The following is a 19,167-nucleotide window of genomic DNA, read 5'->3' as shown; positions in this document are numbered from 1 at the left end:
CCAGGGCCTTCTCTGGCCAGGACCATCTGCTCCAGCATTTCTTAGTTGTTAGTTAGTGGACCGGTTGAATGGACCTTATCTTAAAACCAAGAGTAAACATTTTGAAAATGACATCATCTTATTTTTTACAGAACAAAACACCTCAGGAAACATAGTGGTGTTCATTCTTGGAAGGAAGATTCGAGTATTGATGTGTTGCTGTTTTTACTTTCAGTTCCAAGTATTTTAACAGTGACACCCATCTTTCCACCCATGGGAATCTTCCCTACAGCACCGGGCCCATGATCTGGACAAAACTACTCAAAACCCACATCGGCTTCCTAGAGTCATTTCTGTCTCTTTGACATTTAAAGATTTGACAATCAATTATTGAACACCAAATATTGAACCACTTAGCCCATTGCCTCCTGCCAATTGTTTCTTCTTTTAGCAGTTTTCCAGTCACCAGTGGCTTGTCGTGGGTGACTAGGCTTTTTCTATATCACTCCTATAGATACGATAGGACACTGCATCTTTGCAGAGATTAGCTATTTCTGTGAACAGTATAATTTATGTTTTAATAGATGGGTATCAATGGTGGTGAGAGGACCGGGTTTGGAGTGGGATGGGACTAATGCCACAAAGAGTGGGTTCACAGATGACTGTCTCCATGTGTCTAAGTGATGCTGGCTTGTCTTGCATCCTGGAAACTGTGGGAGCTGGGTGGCAAACTGTCACATGTGAGGACTCTCATGGGCTGGATGAAGCTGCTTGAAGTGAACCTTGAAGGAAAGGTGTCCCCTAGTACCCTAGATCCAACAAGCAGAACATAGCCAGCCACTTCAAGCTGTAGAGACTCTCAAGAGCACATTGTGACAGTCCAGACTCTCCCTGAGGACTGGGATTGCAACAAGCAGAGCATAATGCTCACTCGTGGCCCAGCCAGGCAGTGTGACTGTCTTTGCTGCTACATCCAGTACAAGCCTAGACCACAGGTACTGTCTGGACAGTCTGCCTCTGTTCTGTTCCATTCTGGCTTCAATCCAAGTGCAGGGCAAATGCAGATCATTCGGTCTAAACTAAGTCATGCACCCCTGCTCCTGCATGGGAAACAGGAAAGTGTTGGTGACTCCAGTGAATGTGGGACCTGTCCTCCAAGCTTCATTTGGAGGGAAATCTTATAGTATAACAGGGTCTAGGGACTGGAGAGATGGTTCAATGGTTAAGAGCACTTTCCACTCTTGCATAGGACCCAAGTACCCAAGTTTAGTTTCCAACACTTGTATCAGATGGCTCACAACTCTAGCTTCAGGGGTCTAACATACTCTTCTGGCCAACACACACACACACACACACACACACACACACACGTTGGGAGGGAGGCAGAGAGAGGCAGAAGGGGTCAGACAGACAGGCAGGTGGACAGAGATACAGAGAGACATTAAATTAAAAATAAGATGAATTCTAAAAGAAGTTCTACACATAATAGTTTGGCTATTGTAGTTCACAGAGCACCGCTACAGATGGAACCCATGCAGGCCATGTCCTCTGACATTTATTTGGCATCTGCTATACCAACTTCTTTGCTATCCACCTTCTTTGTGAAGGGAGCCACAATCCCAATTTTCAGAGGAAGAGACTAAAGTTCAGAGGGGCCCACAGGGTAAAACTGCTCATGTCAGGGTCACGTTCAGTTTTGTTCTTCTGCATCTAGTGTCGTCACACAAAGGCAAAGTTGAGGAAGGGCCCTTCGCCTTCAATGCAGGGGAAAGCAGGCTGTGCATCAGCAGCGCAGGTACCCACCCACGCTGATTCAGAGACAAGTGCCTGTACCTCACTCCTAGACATTCACAGTAGTCCCTCTGGTTTCTGAGGTCCCTAAGGAAACCACAGCTCCAGGGACTGTGACAATGCCCAGCTCTTGATCGTGAACTTTGGCTGAGAGTGAAGTGGGGTTCAAGTCCTCAGTTTCCCACTTTCTCTGCTCAGGTCTCCAATGCACCCTGACCCTCATGTTCCTCATCTGTAAGACACAAAAAGTGGATCATGTCAAAGGTTGGATGGTGACATTTTGTTCCCGATTGGCCCACACAGAACTTTTGTTTGTTCATATGTGAGCTTCTGCCTCTCCTGTGGTGTCCCCAGTCCTGAGGCCACGACTCACCAGATAACCAGGGCTACCACTAATCTGTCAGTTTCAAATCATGCCACGGCCAAAACTGGGCCAAGAGTTCACTGTATCGCAAGGAAAAAAAAAAGGAACCCTTGTTGGTTACCTAGTAACCGTGCTCATTTGACATCCTTAGCCAGATAGCAACCTCCTGAGTCCATGCCCCTTCACTGTCCAGGGAACAAGTCACTAGTCATAAGTGACCATCAAAATTTAATTTAATTGTAAGTGAATTAAAGAGAAACATGATGAAAATGCCAGTTCTTTGGGCACACTCCACAAACTCCAAGAGCTCAATAGCCGCATGTGACTAGTGACTAGTCACAGGACATGCCCATCACCACTGAAAGCACCCCAGGACAGCCCTGCTCCAAGTATCCTCACAGAACCCCACTGTCCCTTTCCTCCAAGCACCTGGCCTCTTGCAGGCAACAAACTGTCAGGGCACAGTGACCCAGGCGAGCCACCCGCTCCCTTCACCATCTCCTTTCACAGAAGAGACTAATCTATACCGGAGCCCCTCTTCTCTACACGAACAATGGGAGCGGCCCTGGGAAGGGGCTGCCTCGCTCCCAGCACCTTCTTTCCGACTCCTTTAATAGGTGAAAATGCTCCCTTATTTCAAATGAATATAATTACAAAATCCTCTACTTAAAGTAATGTGCCTCCTTTGTGGGGAGCAGACGGCTCCTTTCTCTCAGCCTTTCCGCACTGAGATCCACTTTCCTGCTTTGAAAAGCGTGATTCACTGGGCTCCCCGGGCCGGTGCCTCCCCGCTCTGCAGTGGGGCACAGTGACTTTGAACCACACTCTTGTTCCACATCCCTAGCATGTGCGGGCTCTTTCCTTGGGTGGACATTGACCTCAGAAGGCCACGCCTATGGAGGACAAGCCATGCCCCCTGGCTCCCAGGAACATGCTCACCTTTGTTCTGACTCACCCTGAGTTGTATCCTACCCTTCCCTGCCTGAATCAAGGCTACCCTTCCTAGCGCCCCTTCCGCTATTTAGTCCCTAGGCCAACGCTAGCTTCTCTTCCTCCACAAGTGATCCCCTTGCCCAACTCCAAAACCCCAAGGCAACCCTGAACATCCACAATGACTCAGGTTCAAAAGACACCTCTCCCAAGTGTACTCCTTGACCAATCACCCTCTTCAAGGTTTAACTTCTACAACACAAAGAAGAGAATTCAATCCGTTACCGATAATTGGTCAAACTATGGGCATATGATGTTCAGACTTAGTGCTGGTTAATTTTTCTGTCAACTTGACACAAGCTAGAGTCATGTGAGAGGAGGGAACGTCAATTGAGAAGCTGTCTCCAAAAGAATGGCATGTGGGCAAGCCTAAGGGGCATTTTCTTGATTAATGATCATCATGAAAGGACCCAGCCTATGATGAGTATTGCTATGCTTGTGCTAGTGGTCCTGGGATTTATAAATGTGGGGGTTTCAATGAAATGGCCTCCATAGGTTGATAGGTTTGAACACTTGGTCTCCAATTAGTAGAACTATTTGGGAAGGATTTGGAGGTGTGGTCTGCTTTGGAGGAGGTGTGTCACTCAAGTTGGGCTTTGTGATTTCGAAAGACTTATGTGGTTTTTCAGTACCTCCTTCCTTTCTGCCTTACAGTTGTAGATAAAGATGAGACCTTTCAATAGTCCCTTTGCTCTGCCATCATGGACTCTAGCCCTCTGAAGCTGTGTGCCAAAATAAACACTTCCTTTTATAAATTACCTCTGTCATGAGGTTTTATGCATCAAAAGGAAAGTAACTAAAGAAATAAGGAAACAAACTAAACAACCTAGGAGAGGCAAGCCAGTAAGCAGCATCCTTGCATGGCCTCTGCATCCTTGTATGGCTCCTGCATCCTCCCATGGCTTCTGCATTCCATGGCTTCCGTATTCTCTCATAGCTTCTGCAACCTTCCATGGCTTCAGTGTCTGCTTCCAGGTAGTTCCTACCCTGGTTTCTCTCAGTGATGGAGCTGAAATAAACCTCTCCCTCCCCAAATTTCCTTTGCTCATGGTGTTTTATCACAGTAATATAAACCTTATTATGTCAGACATTTGTACCAGGGCATGGGGTATTGCTGTGACAGATCTTACCATGTGGTTTTGGGAGGATTGCAGTGGCAGTCAAACTTTGGGCTTGAAAAACATAGAGTGCTCAGAGCTTAGTACGTTGTTCTATAGAATCCTGGAAGATAAGATTGTTGAGAGCAGTTCAGATGTTAGAAGCCTGACTTGTGAGGTTCCAGAAAAAGAGTGAAGACTATTGTTGCTGTTTGAGATTTTAAATTAAGATTCTGTGGTTCTGGTCATCTGGGGCAAAAGAATTCATTATAGTTAACTAGTGACTTAACCACTAAAGTGAAATCTTCACTTTACTGGAATCCTTGATACTGGTCAGCTGTAGCCGAAGAACCAGTTTTAAGAGATGCCAGCACCACTGAGGTGAACTCTTCTGGGAAGTGATTCCTCTAAGTCAGCACACACAGAAGCTGTGGTCTAGAGGGCCAAGGCCATACCTTGTGCTGACACCTGAACTTAGTAAAGTGTAAGAGTTTATATTTATATTAATCTCTCAAGTGGTACTGGTTTTTAAGACATGAGGGGATCATGAAGTGCAGCTGAAGCCTGGCACTGTGAGAGGCCAGGGGAAGCCATTAATTGAAGGTACAGCCTCAGTGGCAGTTGAGCCCCCACATTGAAGGGGTCATGAGAGAAGTTAAAGGTTGGTACCATGTGGCAAGATCAGAGGCTCAGGCTCTGAAAAGAGCCCAGCAGAGGTTGCTGGGAAGGCCATACACTCAGTTGCAGGGAAGACCTCAACATATTGGAGATCCCAATACCATGGGACAACCACCAAGGGTAGCAGCCCGTGTCAAACAGAGAACACCTGAGCCCACAGGGCAAGCTATATGTGCTGTAGATGGTAGAGCCAAAGAAGTGCAACTGTCAGACCACGTGGAGCTCTGAGGTCCCAGATTCAGACAAGCTCTGTATGTTTTATACATTTGGACTTTGATTTTGCTTTGAAACAATTGCAACTGTGTCCTGACTCTTCCCTTTTGAAATAAAAAGCATATAATTTTTAAATTATTTTGTAGAAGTACATAGTTAATAAAACTTGGATTTTTAAGGGAAATTAGAATTTTAGAGAGATTTTGGAGTATTAGAGAGACCAGAATTTTATTTGTATATTTTAAAGAGACTTTGGGTCTTTTAAAGAGACTGATTTTTTTCAATTTTTTATTAGATATTTTCTTCATTTACATTTCAAATGCTATTCCGAAAGTCCCCTTTACCCTCCCCCCACCCTACTCCCCTACCTTCCCACTCCCACTTCTTGGCCCTGGCATTCCCCTGTACTGGGGCATATAAAGGGGCCAAGGGGCCTCTCTTCCCAATGATGGCTGACTAGGCTATCTTCTGCTACATATGCAGCTAGAGACACAAGCTCTGGGGGTACTGGTTAGTTCATATTGTTTTCCACCTATAGGGTTGCAGACCCCTTCAGCTCCTTGGGTACTTTCTCTAGCTCCTCCATTAGGGGCCCTGTGTTCCATCCAATAGATGACTGTGAGCATCCACTTCTGTATTTACCAGGCACTGGCATAGCCTCACACAAGACAGCTATATCAGGGTCCTTTCAGCAAGGAGACTGAATTTTTAATGTGTTTGACTAAAAAAAAAAAAAAAGACCATGAGACTTTTAAGATTGTATTGAGTTTTATATCATGTTAATATGACATCTTGAGAACAAAATAGAAAGGGAAGGTTGTAGTTGAATCGTCATGTGTTCGTGTTTCAAGTTGACAAGGGTCAATTGTGATGGCTAGTTTTGTATCAACTCAACACACATTAGAGTCCTCTGAAAGGAGGCAACCTCAATTGTGAAAATGCCTCCAAAATATTGGCCTGTATGCAGGCCTGTAGGGCTTATCATCATCACCACCACCTCCACCACCACCACCATCATCATCATCATCAGTGATAGTCATAGTCATTGATTGATGTGGAAGAGCCAAGACAATTTTAGGTGGTGTTATCCCTGGGCAAGTGGTCCTGGGTTATATAAGAAAACATACTAAACAAGCCAGGAGAAGCAAGCCAATAAGCAGTACTCTTCCATGTCTTCTGCCTCAGTTCCTACTTTTGGGTTCTTACCTTGACTTCTTGCCCTGATGCCCCACAGTGGTGGAGTGGGACCTAAGAGTTAGAAGCTAAAATAAACCCTCTTACCTTCCCAAGTTGCCTTCAGTCATGGTACCTTATCACGACAATAGGAACCCCAAGCCAGACTTGGAACACAATGTGTGCTGCAGTTGTGGGTGGTTACAGTTTTCTTCAGTCATGTTTGCACAAGGGATAAAGACCTGGCCAAGAAGGAATGAGCTAGAATAATGAACATGTTTAGCCTGATTGTTCACCACAAGGGCCATGCTGTTTTGTTCACTCAGACACATTCAAATGATAGCAGGGATGTAGAACACACCTAGCAAGTTCTGGTTGCACTGTGGAGGTAACAGAAGACAATCACCTGGTCCTACTGCTCTGAGATCCAGTGTACTTGAGGCTTGCTCTGAAACCCAGGGACACAGACTAGAAATGAAGCATGTTTGCTGAACTGAGGGAGTAGAGAAGGCTGGGGAGTCAAGAGGATGGAGTCGAATCTCCAACAGCCTCTTTACAGCTTCCATTCCAGACCGTCTCGCTCTGCAGAACTTCCCAACCCCTCACATGGAGAAGCCCACAGACATCTCACAGGGAACTGCAGGGGCTGAGGACTGTGGAGGACACTGGGTGAGAGCCAGCATTCCAAGACAGGTCCTAAATAACATTTAGGAACCCCATCTGAAGTCAAGTTCTGACTCTGGGGGGTGGGGGGGGTCACCATTTGGTAATTGTGTAACTACTGGTGCAGCTGGGGTGCACACACAGCTCGTGAGAGAGGTTAGGGGGCCTGTCCATAGCCAAGCCCAGTCACGGGTATGAGACTCAAGGGCCTCACACAAGCTCAGTACCAGCCTGACCTTCAAGGTGACAGATGACAGATTAAGGCAGGACTCCAGAAGGAGGGAACAGGCTATGCCAGGCGCAGGAAGAGAGCGAGGGAATCATGTAGCCCAGGCTAAAGGAACAGCCTATGCTAAATGGTGGTCATCTTCTTCAGTGGGGAAACACAAAGGTCCAAGGTGGAAAAATGTTTTTTTGTTTTTGTTGTTGTTGTCCCCACCCCACCCCTGTGGGGCAAAGCTTTCCCAGAGAGCTGAAATTTTTCCACTAGTGGTTTCATTTTTACCTATGCATCCCAAACATCTGTTTTGAACCTGTGAAACAACCTCGAGGCCATTGAGATGTTGGAAAGCACATTTAGATCTATTTGGTTCTTGGTGCAGAGCACACAGAAGGGAGCTGATCGGGTGTTCTTGTGGGGAAAATCGTGGAGAAGAAATGAGCAGACAGCCCCAGAAAATTGAGAGCACGGCATCTGCAGGCTACAGAGAGGTTGGCAGAGTGTGTGCATGCGTGCATGTGTGTGTTCTTGTGTGTATGTATATGCGTGTGTATGTCTGTGTGTGTATCCCTGTGTGTGCATGTGTGTATCTGTGTTTGCATGTGTGTATCTGTGTGTGTGCATGTGTGTGTCTGTGTGTACCTATGTTTGTCTGTCTGTGTGTACCTGTGTGTGTCATGTGTGTCTCTGTGTGTACATGTATGTACGTGTCTGTGTCTGTGTGTGTGTGTGTGTGTGTGTGTGTTGGCAGGTCCCAGGAAGGGACATTTTAACCAAGGACAAGTCGCAGCAGATGGGGAGAGTACTCCAAGTGGGAAGAGGAGCATACGCAAATCACACACAGAAAACAGAAGTGGTGAGGGAGCTGGGGTTGGAGTGCCAATCAGGACGGTCATGGGGCATGAAGCCTTGGTGCCTTGGCCTGTCATGAGCCAAACAAACCAGGGCATTGTGGATGTTATTCTCAGCCTCCACAGGGACCTCAAAACATGTTAGGAAACATGTGGGAATGCCTTCTGCCCAGCAAGGGAAGGTGCAAATGGTGCACAGGTTGCCTGTAGCCACCAGCTAAAAAGGACTCAGATGGTCTTGACAGTTCTTAGCAACTTACCTCTGCAGATTCTGTAACATTCACTGTCTGGTTCTTCAGGGAAAGGCTGCTGATTTCCAATTTAGAACTCCAGATAAGCACTTATTACCTAGAGAGGAGCAAATATAAGGCCTGGCGCATCACTTGGTGGAAGCTTGAAGAGAATTTATAGAGTTTTGGTTTTGATCTCCAGCTACCTGGATAAAGAAGGAGGGACAAATATATTTGTGATCATATATTTGTGATATATTTGTGAGGAGGAGAGGAGAAGAAGAAGAAGAAGAAGAAGAAGAAGAAGAAGAAGAAGAAGAAGAAGAAGAAGAAGAAGAAGAAGAAGAAGAAGAAGAAGAAGAAGAAAGAAGAAGAAGAAGAAAGAGTGGAATGTCAGAGAGATGATTTGCAGTTAAGAGTTCTTGCTGCACAATCATCAGGACTGGAGTTTGGATCCCTGCACCCACACAACAATGCTAGTGTCCCACAATGCCTGTAACTCCATCTCAGAGATATTCAAAACTCTGTTTCTGGCCTCTATGCACACACAGGTGAATGTATGTTCACACAGATACATAGACAAATAAATTAATCAAATTAAAATATTAAAAATGAAGACAATTTTGACAAAACTTTGTGAGGGGGTTCTGTTTGTTTGTTTGGTTGGTTGGTTGGGTTTAAAAGGGTTAGGTTTGGTGTCAAAGACCTGTGGATATTACAGGAGGATTACAAATTCAACATCACTTGGGCCAACTTAGTAAGACCATGTCCCCAAATAAAAAAGGTTTGTTTTATTGTTAAGAAAAAATAACAAGGGCTGAGGATATAGCTCAGTGGTAAATAACTTGCCTAGCATGCATAGACCCTAGTAACACACACACACACACACACACACACACACACACACACAGAGACAGAGACGACAGAGAGACAGAGGCAGAGACAGAGAGAGGCACAGATAGAACGCTCATCATATATATCTGTAAGAGGTAAACCTGGTTGCTGGAGAGAATGAGACAGGTAGAGCACTTGAGCCCAGGAGTACAAGGCCAAAGCCAGCCTAGGCAATGTAGGAAAGAAAGAAAGAAAGAAAGAAAGAAAGAAAGAAAGAAAGAAAGAAAGAAAGAAAGAAAGAAAGAAAGAAAGGGAAGGAAGGAAGGAAGGAAGGAAGGAAGGAAGGAAGGAAGGAAGGAAGGAAGGAAGACCCCATTGTCAATTTCCCAACATGTTCTGGGGTAGAGAAGAATGGGGAGAAGAACGGGGAGGGGCCCCTACTTCAGCCCACTCCCTTGCAACTTGCCACCCTCCATCTCCCAGCTCCTGGAAATCCAATTTCCTAGTTATGGCCGCGCTTATTAAAAGCATGACTGTGGAGGCTGTTTACTCCACGATCTATTTTTGTCATAACTGTTTGTAATGGTTAAACCTCAACTGCTTAAACACTCCATACAAAATAATGTATCTTCAATAAACTGAAATATTAACCAATCATATGTAATGGTTCATTTCTAACAGATGCAGAGCTCAGAGTCCTCAGGGCATCGTAGAAATTGAAAAGCATATTGATGGACTGGCCAGCCTTCAAATTACACTGTGAGGGAAGAAAAGCATAGGAAAAGTTCTCATTATGGCTCCCTGACATTAATTTGAGCATTTTTATATGTATGTCCTATTAAGCACTTTAAGTGCTTTTTGATAATTGTGCTTTGTACTTTTTTACAGCACTTCAGCCTATTCCCAGTTCAATTTCCTCTTTTATCCGATGTTTGAAATATTGATTTCTGACAGATAAAAGCAAACCTTATAATCTCAGCAGCGAGCAATAAGTAAGTGGGACGGGGCCGCAGAATGCATCGGGGAATGGTCATATTCGAAACAGTCTTTGTTTTATTACATTTCGTCAACAGAATTTACTTACCGCTTGCTGATATTTATGTAAAAAGCCCGGCCGCTGAGAGGGCCGAGATATTGCCAATTTCAGCTCTACTTTTTGCATTTAGTAAGATAAAAGGAGCTTCCCCCTCGGAGCCTAGTGATTGCAGTGGCTTAAACTGCTGTCAGCCAGCTGCGAGTAACTGTGATTTATCTCCTTCAGCCTGTGCGTGGGGTGGCTGCAAACTTTTCCTCCAGTTTTGCATTAAAAGCTGACAGCCTGTCAGGGTGCTTACAGTCTCCCCTCTCGGGCCTTCAGGCTCTCGGAAGACACTCTGGCTGGGAGAATCTCGTACTGGTGTAAGCCGGATGCGACCTTACACCTGATCCTGTGCGTTTCCAAGCTGTAACTCCAGATCCTGCAGATGTGAGGATCATTTTGGCTCCTATGCATATTTAGTCTCCCTGTAGTGATGATGTCTGCCACATTCAGTGCATGTATTACTTACTGAACGCCACCCTGGCCTAACTGGATATGCAGAGCCCAGGCCTTCCCTTTAGGACTCTCACACTCCACAGCAATAGTTCTCAGTCATCAAGGGTAAGTTTGTTCACACCCCTGCAGGGGGACATCTTTGGTGCTCAGGACAAGGGAGGGTGTGCTATTGGCACCCTGTGACATAGGTCAGTGAATCTGATAAAGAGCTGGCAAGGCACAAGACAGTCCACACAGAATTCTCTACCTCCAAAATGTGGGTAGGGCTGATGGTGAGATGCCCTAACCTAGTGGCATATGATTAGCCTTGACAATGAGCAAGGATTTTGCAGTTAGCAGTGATGAGAGCAGTACGTGAAACAGGACAAGGAGACTGAGACTGGGACCTACTTCAGACATTGTAGTCAGAGGAGGGACACTCAAACTAATACTAAGTAATAACAAGGACCTGGTAGAAGATCTAAGGGGAGGCCCGCCTGGTGTAGGGCTTATGCAAAGCCAGGTAGCAGGAAGGAGCTGGTGTGTTTGAGGAGAGAGAAACCAGTAAGTATAGTGGTGATGACTATACTGGTCCAGTACTGGGATGGTGGGACAGACAGAGAGTAGGACACGCTTCTGAAGTTGCATTGGCAGAACTGAAATTGGACGTGGCGAATACAGGCAGCAAGGGACCTGAGGACGATGCAGAGTACAGATTTAGTATAATATGACTGCAGAGACCATGCAGCACGAAGAAAAAGAACTAAGTATAAAACAGCTTGGCAAGAATCGCCACGGAAGTGACTAGCACATGGGACAGGATCTCTGAAGGCAGCACAGAAATGAATGGGACAAGGTGAGCACCAGGACACAGAGACTAGAAAACCCAGAGGACTTGCCCCAGTTTCTCTGCACTTGCCCTAGAATCCATACAAGGTCCTCTCTGGTTTCCCTCACTCCTGTGGGTCAAGAGCACAGACTCACATCAGTGTGTTTGCCTCTGCACTATGGGAGACATTTAAAACCAAATAAAGACTTGCAAGGACCCGGCCAAGCTGTACCCAAAAGGAACAGAAATTCCCCACTTCCCCTGAACCTCGGGGCCACCAGCTCAGATGGCTGAGCACCTCTCCCATCACCCCTTCATTCAGCAAATACTTATTGAGCATCTACCGCAATCCTGCTGAGCCCTGTGCCACACACTGGAAGCACACAGAGAACCAAACAAGCCGAATCGGAGGCTGCTTCTCCTGTCTGCTCTGCTGTTTAGTAGTCACGAAGCTCCCTCGGGCTGGCTGAGAGCCCAGTGACTGGATAAAGGGGCACAGTGAGGGTCGGCGTCGGCCAAGTGATACAGCTGTAACAAGCACGTGCACCCTCATTTCTTCTCAGTCTGTAGGGCTGCGTTACCATTCCCTGGGAGCCAGATGGACACAGCAGCCAGCATCTGGAACACTAATCTGATGGCATCAAGAGAGCACAGGGGGACTCCACTAACTCAGCACACTTCTGCTCGCCTGGGACGTGGGTTCCGTCTCCAGACCTACTGGCCAAAGAAAGTCACATGACAACACACCTGAATTCAACAGGGCGGGTTGGGATCGCAGTGCTCCATGGGAAGTGAGGGCTGGGAAGGGGGGCGCAGTTTGCAGGGCAAAATGACAGCCACAACCCTAAGAACTCTGACAGGAAGGAGTTTAGGCCTGGGTCTCAAATCAAGGTCCACTGGAAGGATTTTTAGCTTGGTTGCCATTTTTTTAGATTTTACATGAAAAAACAAAAACAAAAAAACACCACAATTTCCATTTTAACACTTCAGAATAAGCCACAGTGGCCCTGCCTTCCCTTGGTGGCATCCAGCTGTGACTGAGCACAGCTGGCCCTGAAGACAGCATGGGGCTCTTTACACTGCCCAACCCATGGATTCTTGAGTCTGTTGGCAAGGAACTGAGACCCATACAGCAATAATAATAATAATAATAATAATAATAATAATAATAATAATAAAACGGGCCAGCCCAAATGCACAGACCAGTTAAATGCAGACTCAAGACAAAGCCCTGTACTGCTCAGCCTGACAGGCTACTGGGAGAGGAAAGGGTTCTGAAAAGAGAAAGATCGCAGCTTTGGGATGGACAGCTGACCCTTCCTTACATAGCTCTCAGATGCCAGGGAATCATTTGGCATCACTGAGCCTGGGATCTGAGTCAGGTGGTGTAGAGCGCCACAAGGCTCACAGGGATAGCATGAGCCCCTCACCCATTACAGAACTGTCTACAAACCAGATCGGACACCCCTAGAATGGCATCTGTAGCCTTGTCCACACTGGCCTGGTTTAAGCCCTGTTCCTTTGGTATACATCAAAACCAGGAAGCACAGAAGAGGGTGACAGTGGTTAGGGACAGTGCCGCTGCCTGGGATCCGGACTTGTGCATGAGTTTGAATGCTCCTTAGTCTGTCCTTTACTGCCTCCACGCATGGGGGAACTGAATCGAGAAGGGTTCTCTGTACTGTCCGAGCCAGTTTGAGCAGGCCCTGCAGACGTGGGTGCTCAGTCAGTCTGATGCCACTGTGTAGGCTAGGCAGCACCGTGCTCCTCCACAAGTCCTGAAGGCTCTTGCGAGCAAGAGCTGCTAAGCCCTGTCTTGCTCTGAGCCACAGATAAATAAACCCTACCACCACCACCCAGTGGGTGTGGAGCACGTAGGGTAGAATCATGAGTTAGTCGGCCCTTCCTGTCAGGGACAAAATACCCATCATAACCTCCAACGTGAGAAGCCAGAATCCAGGGTCCCAAAACACCCTTCAAAGACACGCCCCTCCCCGAGGGAGCCTACTTCCTTCACCTGACCCCACCTCCTGACAGCCACTGATGACAAAAATGCCCCATGACCCAGTCACCTCTCAGTGGTGCCCCTAGGTGGTGTCCAAGTCTTAAATAGAAGGGTGATAAATTTTTTGAGGGACCCTTCATATATCCAAGCCGCAACATGTAAAGAAGTCTCGCATCTCTCCCTAAGACCACACTGCACCTGCCAGCACTCACCGGAAGCCCTAGACTAACTCCAGGTGCTACTTCTTGTCCTCCTCAGGGGACCTGCCAACAGCACTGCATGCAAAGACAACTGTGGCTTCATCCCTGCCACCAGGGCTGCAGACTCCCCTGCACACTGGTTCCTGGTTCACAGCCTGATGTGTCAGCGCTTCAGGGACATGCCTACTTCCCTCTCACACTGTCTTGCGAGGGGCAGATGAGGTCCTGAGTGATGTGTATGGTTGGCAGAAGCACAGCCATGCCAAAGCCCCCAATGCCTCACACCATGGGAATGGCAAAGCCTTCCCGTCAGGCTCAGAGAAATGGCAAAGCCTTTCTTTCTCCGCTCCGTGTGTGGATCCTGACAATGTGTACAGAAAGGCATTGACTGTGGCTTTTCCCCCGAGTGTTTGCAGCCTAAGACTGCTCCATTATAGAGACCTAGATTAACTAAATCTGCCCCATTGTTCAGTGGTACACCATAAATAAATGCATCTATTTTATTTCTTTTTCCATTTCTTTGGGTTTTTTAACCTTTTTTTTTTGTTGTTCTTTGTGAATTTCACATTATGCACCCTAATCCCACTCACCTCCCCATCTTCTCATATTGGCCTTCCATCCTTGTAACTCTCCCATACAGTGCTGCCGCGGGTGAAGGGCCAAGCCAGCTCTCCCACTCCGATGACCTTTAGGCCAGCTCTCCTGATCGCTGTAGGTTATAAGAGGAGAGGGGAGATAGACACATTTTCTCATTTGACTGTAAACCATAAACCCCCTTCCTTGATTCAGAGATATGAAATAAAAACACTTAGCTTCCTGGATGCTACTGTTGCATCTCCACACAGCACAAGGCCCACCCAATCCCATCTCTCTATGTGTTTGTCTGTGTGTCTGTCCTTTCTTCACTCCCTTGTTGCCCCTGCCTGGCCAATCCCAGTCATGCAGGTTGCAGGCCTGGCAGTCTGGTTTTAAGTTCAGAATGTACATTCCAGCTCTTTCTGCCCGTGACTGCATGGTTTCCCTCCAGTTACTTTCTTTTAGTGGACAAAAACTTGTTTCTTTTTATAGTAACTCAAGGACAATCCTTCTCTAATCGACTGTGGTTGTCGTTGTATTTCCTAGAATTTCTGTGACTGAACTGAGAACCTTGTGTGTGCTAGGCAGGCACTCTACCTCCAAGCTGTACACAGCTCTGGAAGTTCCTCTGAAAAGGGTATCAGTCTAAGGAAGACTGGAGTCTAGGTAAAGAACACCACAGGAAAGATGCTCAATGCAGGGCAGGATGGGTGTGGCCTTCATGGTGGATTTGCTGAGAGTTAAAATCCCCTGGACTGTTTGAGAATTAGCACATGTATTATATTATATTATATTATATTACTATATTTTATTATATGTTTAATATATAATACCAATATTATATACATATATAAGTGTATACATGTTATATTATGTATACATATTATATAAAATATAATACAGCATGTAAATAATATATTAATATTATATATCATATAATATTTTATCATATTCTTGTCATTGTGTCCCTAGCTCCTGCTAGTTTCAGGAATGGCTGGATGAGTACTGGTCAGGGAGAAAAGTTTGAACTGCTGCAAATACCAAGTCCCCAGCAAGAACAACATCGCTTTGTGGATCTTGAGATTGTGGCAGACATTACTAATCAATCCTGTTTCTAATTTCCCTTGTACCAGATGCAGCATCAGGATCCATCTTAACAGGGCACTCCAGGCACATAATCAGAATTAACGCACATAATGAACCCCATTTGTCATTCTTGGACTGCTTGTTCTTTCGGGATTGATTATTGTCCCCTAAAATTACGAACCACTTGGCAAGCAAAAATTTGTTGGACTTGTAAAACCAGAGGAAATGGGTTTAGCCTTATCAAATTTCATGAACATTTTGCCATGAAGTTTCTTCAAATCACAAGACTGACAGAGGGTACCTTTGAATTTAGGCTAAAGGTTTCCATTCAGGTTGTGGCCTTCCTTGAATTGGGGAGAAGCAAAACTTGTCCATGGGCTCAAAACCCCTGTTTGGGGAATAAGGAGCAGATGGTCTAGGTGTCTTCTCGGGAGGTAGCTCTTACAAGGAGGAATTCCCTAAGCCAGGTGCTCTACAGCTGGGCACCTGTCAGGTCCCAGCAGGGGGACAGAGCAGGCAGGGTCAACAGTGGCAATCACCCCAATTGCCTGGAGGAGTCCTCCTGGCACTCCCCCCATGGTGACCAAAGAAGGGAACTACAACCATGGCCATTTCTCAGAAGGTCTCGGCTTCTTCCTCATCAGGACAGAATCCCTCCAGGGCATCCCTAACCATCGATCACTCAGCTCCACCTGTGGCCTAAAAGATATTTACCTTCACTCATTAAGAATGACATTGGATCAGACATGTTGGCTATGATCTCAGCATGCAGATATTTGAAGACAAAAGGATCACCACTTCAAGGCCAGCCTGGGTTCCTTTACAAAACAACAACAAAAAAGCACTGAGGCTGGGTGCAGCTCCGTGGTAGACATGCTTGCTGAGCACACCTGAGCTCCTGGTTTCCATTCCTGGCATTGAAAACACAAACAAAATCAACAATGCCAATGACTTGCAATACGCTACATGCAAGGAAACCAAGAAAGACATCAAGTGTACATCATGGTGTTCACAAAATAGCTTAAGACTACTAAAAGAGTGTAAGATGCAGGCACGTAAACCAGCTTAATGTTTTGTTTCTATGAGACCCAGGGACCAGGTTAGAGGTGAGCACAGGCCCTTCCCAGGTTCTCTGTAATGCACTTCACTCTTGGGATGGACACCATGAGTCCTCTGGCTCCCACGGTTCGTGCCTTCTGGAAATGACATTCCAGCTTCCCTTTCCTTCCAAAAACCATCTTCCTTCCTTCCTTCCTTCCTTCCTTCCTTCCTTCCTTCCTTCCTTCCTTCCTTCCTTCCTTCCTTCCTTCCTTCCTCCCTCCGTTTTTTTTAAAGATTTGTTTATTTATTTGCTGTATAAGTGCTTTTCTGCATGCACACCTGCACACCAGAAGAGGGCCTCAGAGTCCTGAATATGGATGACTGTGAGCCACCATGTGCTGGGAATCAAACTCAGAACCTCTAGAAAAGCAGACCGTGATCTTAACCTCTGAGCCATATCTCCAGCCCCTAAACCATCCATTCTCGAACCACCATTATACTACCTGTCTTAGGGTTTCCACTGCTGTGAATTGACACCATGACCAAGGCAACTCTTTTAAAGGACATTTCATTGGGACTGGCTTACAGCCTCTGAGGTTTAGTCCATTATCTTCCTGATGGGAAGCATGGCAGCATCCAGGCAGACATGGCACTGGAGGAGCTGAGAGTTCCACATCTTATTCTGAAGGCAGATGGGAGAAGACCATCTCCTGGGCAGCTAGAAGGAGGGTTTCAAATCCCACCCTCACAGTGACATACTTCCTCCAACAAGGCCACACCTACTCCAAAAAGCCTACACCTCCAAATAGTGTCACTCTGTGGGCCATGCATATTTAAAACACTACACTACCCACCATGGCACTAACCACCTTTCAGCTAGTGTGGGTTTTCCCCATGAAAAAAAATGTCCCCTCTCCCACTGCTTGTCAAAGGGGGAAAGGAAGGCCACAGAGCCTCCAAGAAGAGCCTCAGGAAGAGAACCTGTCTGTCAGCAATGAAGTTGTCCCAAGGAGAAACAGAACTGAGACATAGAGAAAGCAGCAGCTGATCATCTAGATCCAGCCCTTCCTGAATTCTGAGCACCATGGGCTTATGTAAAGCAAGCTCCCTTCACTGCCTAAATCAGCTTAAACTGTAAACCCATCACTTACAGCCCTGACTAGTTCAGTGAAGAAATACTTAAAGCCAAACAACAAGCAGCACTGTTCCTGCCCACTTCTTGTTTTAGTTTGGAGTTGAAAAAGAAAAGATTTCTTCCCCTTTAGGTAAGTGCCATCCACTTGCCCATTGTCCCTCACTACTCCTCCATCTCTACCAGCTAGTCACATACTTGGCATTCACAGGAACCCCAGGGCCACAAGCCATGTGCCAGTTCCTTCAGGTTGGCACTACAGTTCCCTGAGTCATGTCCCCAGCCCCTTCTTCAGCTCCTGAACCTTGTGCATCGGTGTTTTCAGAAACCACTCAGGCCATTAGCACATAACTCCCTTCACATGCAGGGGACTCCAACAGTAGCTGAGGCATATACTGATAACCAAAGGAAAGCAGACTCCCTTGAAGAGATGGTTCAGTGGTTAAGAGCACAGGCTGCTCTTCCAGAAGACCCAGGTTTAGTTCTCAGCACCCACATGGTAGCTCACAACTGCATGTAACTCCAGTACCAGGAGATCTGATGCCCTCCTCAAGCCTCCAGAGACATGGTCATGCACATGATGCAGATACATACATGCAGGCAAACACTCATACATAGAAAATAAAAATAAATAAATCTAGAACAAGAACAACAAGAAGGAAGAAGGAGAACAAAAAGATAAACAAGAAGAACAAGAGAACAAGAACAAGAAGAGAAGAAGAAGAGAGAAGAAGAGGGGGAAGAGGAGGAGGAAGATAAGGAGAAAGAAGAAGAGGAAGAGAAAGAAGAAGAGGAAGAGGAGAAGAAATAGGAGACCAGAAATCAAGAGCTAAGGAAGAGGCCCACAGAAAGGAAGACACTGTCAGGGGGTGGGGGTGGGGTGGCATCTGTGAGGCAGCCATCATTAGAGGCCATCTTCAGACTGCTCATTGGACCACACCAAGGTTCACAGTCCCCACAGGCACTCATGCCCTTGACCTCTCAACAGTTTTAGATCTCTGAGCTGAAACACATCACAGAAGAATCCAAAAGCTCTGAGTCCCTTGGAGAAGAGCAAGCACCACCAGGCTTGCATCCCATGACAGGATGATGCTCAGAGCAAGAAATGGTCATCCCTTCCCTCAAGGCAGGTACAGCCCTGTCTCCAACATCCATGCTCAGTGAACCCTAACACTCACCATGGCAGCTAACCACCCTCCAGCTTGTGTGGGTTTTCCCCATGAAAACAATGTCCCCTCTCCCACTGCTTGTCAAAGGAGGAAAGGAAGGCCACAGAGCCTCCAATCTTTTAAATCTTTTATTTATTCTTGATCAATTACATACATATGAACAGTGTACCCACTCCCAATTCTCTCTTCCCACCCCTTCTGGCAACCTCAGTATGACCCCTCATTCTTGACGGTCCTCTCAAAGTTTCGCCAATGCATTCTCAACCCCACAGTTAAAGGATTTGCTTTTTGTCCCTATTGGGGATTGAACCTACAACCTCGTTCGTGTTGAACTATCTACCCAGCAGTATAATCTTTCTTAAGCTCAGTTTGTTTCATCATGTCCTTCCTCACCCTGAAACTACTGGGGTAAGTTTTATACATGCATAGCTCTCTTGCTCCCTTCTTCTTCTTCTTCTTCTTCTTCTTCTTCTTCTTCTTCTTCTTCTTCTTCTTCTTCTTCTTCTTCTTCTTCTTCTTCTTCTTCTTCTTCT

The 19,167-nt window shown here is 46.3% G+C and overlaps 1 long non-coding RNA gene across 2 annotated transcripts in view; it reads right to left on the bottom strand.

The window, feature by feature from the left end:
- Positions 1-1,426: 1,426 nt before the first annotated feature.
- The window catches only part of LOC115031769, a 58,633-nt gene continuing 40,892 nt past the window's right edge, over positions 1,427-19,167 (bottom strand). Inside the window, exons 3-8 of one of the 2 annotated variants that reach the window (XR_003837433.1) lie at positions 16,007-16,203; positions 14,221-14,339; positions 8,280-8,367; positions 6,394-6,527; positions 4,255-4,345; positions 1,427-2,002 (exon numbers count right to left, since the gene is read on the bottom strand). This is a non-coding gene — a long non-coding RNA (uncharacterized LOC115031769). The remainder of the gene's footprint in view (positions 2,003-4,254; positions 4,346-6,393; positions 6,528-8,279; positions 8,368-14,220; positions 14,340-16,006; positions 16,204-19,167) is intronic. The other variant, XR_003837434.1, reaches the window with a different exon arrangement.

Source organism: Mus caroli, chromosome 8 (assembly GCF_900094665.2).
Source record: "Mus caroli chromosome 8, CAROLI_EIJ_v1.1, whole genome shotgun sequence".
Lineage (NCBI taxonomy): Eukaryota > Metazoa > Chordata > Mammalia > Rodentia > Muridae > Mus > Mus caroli.
Note: the sequence above shows the minus strand (reverse complement) of the source record. Positions and strands in the feature narration are given on the sequence as shown.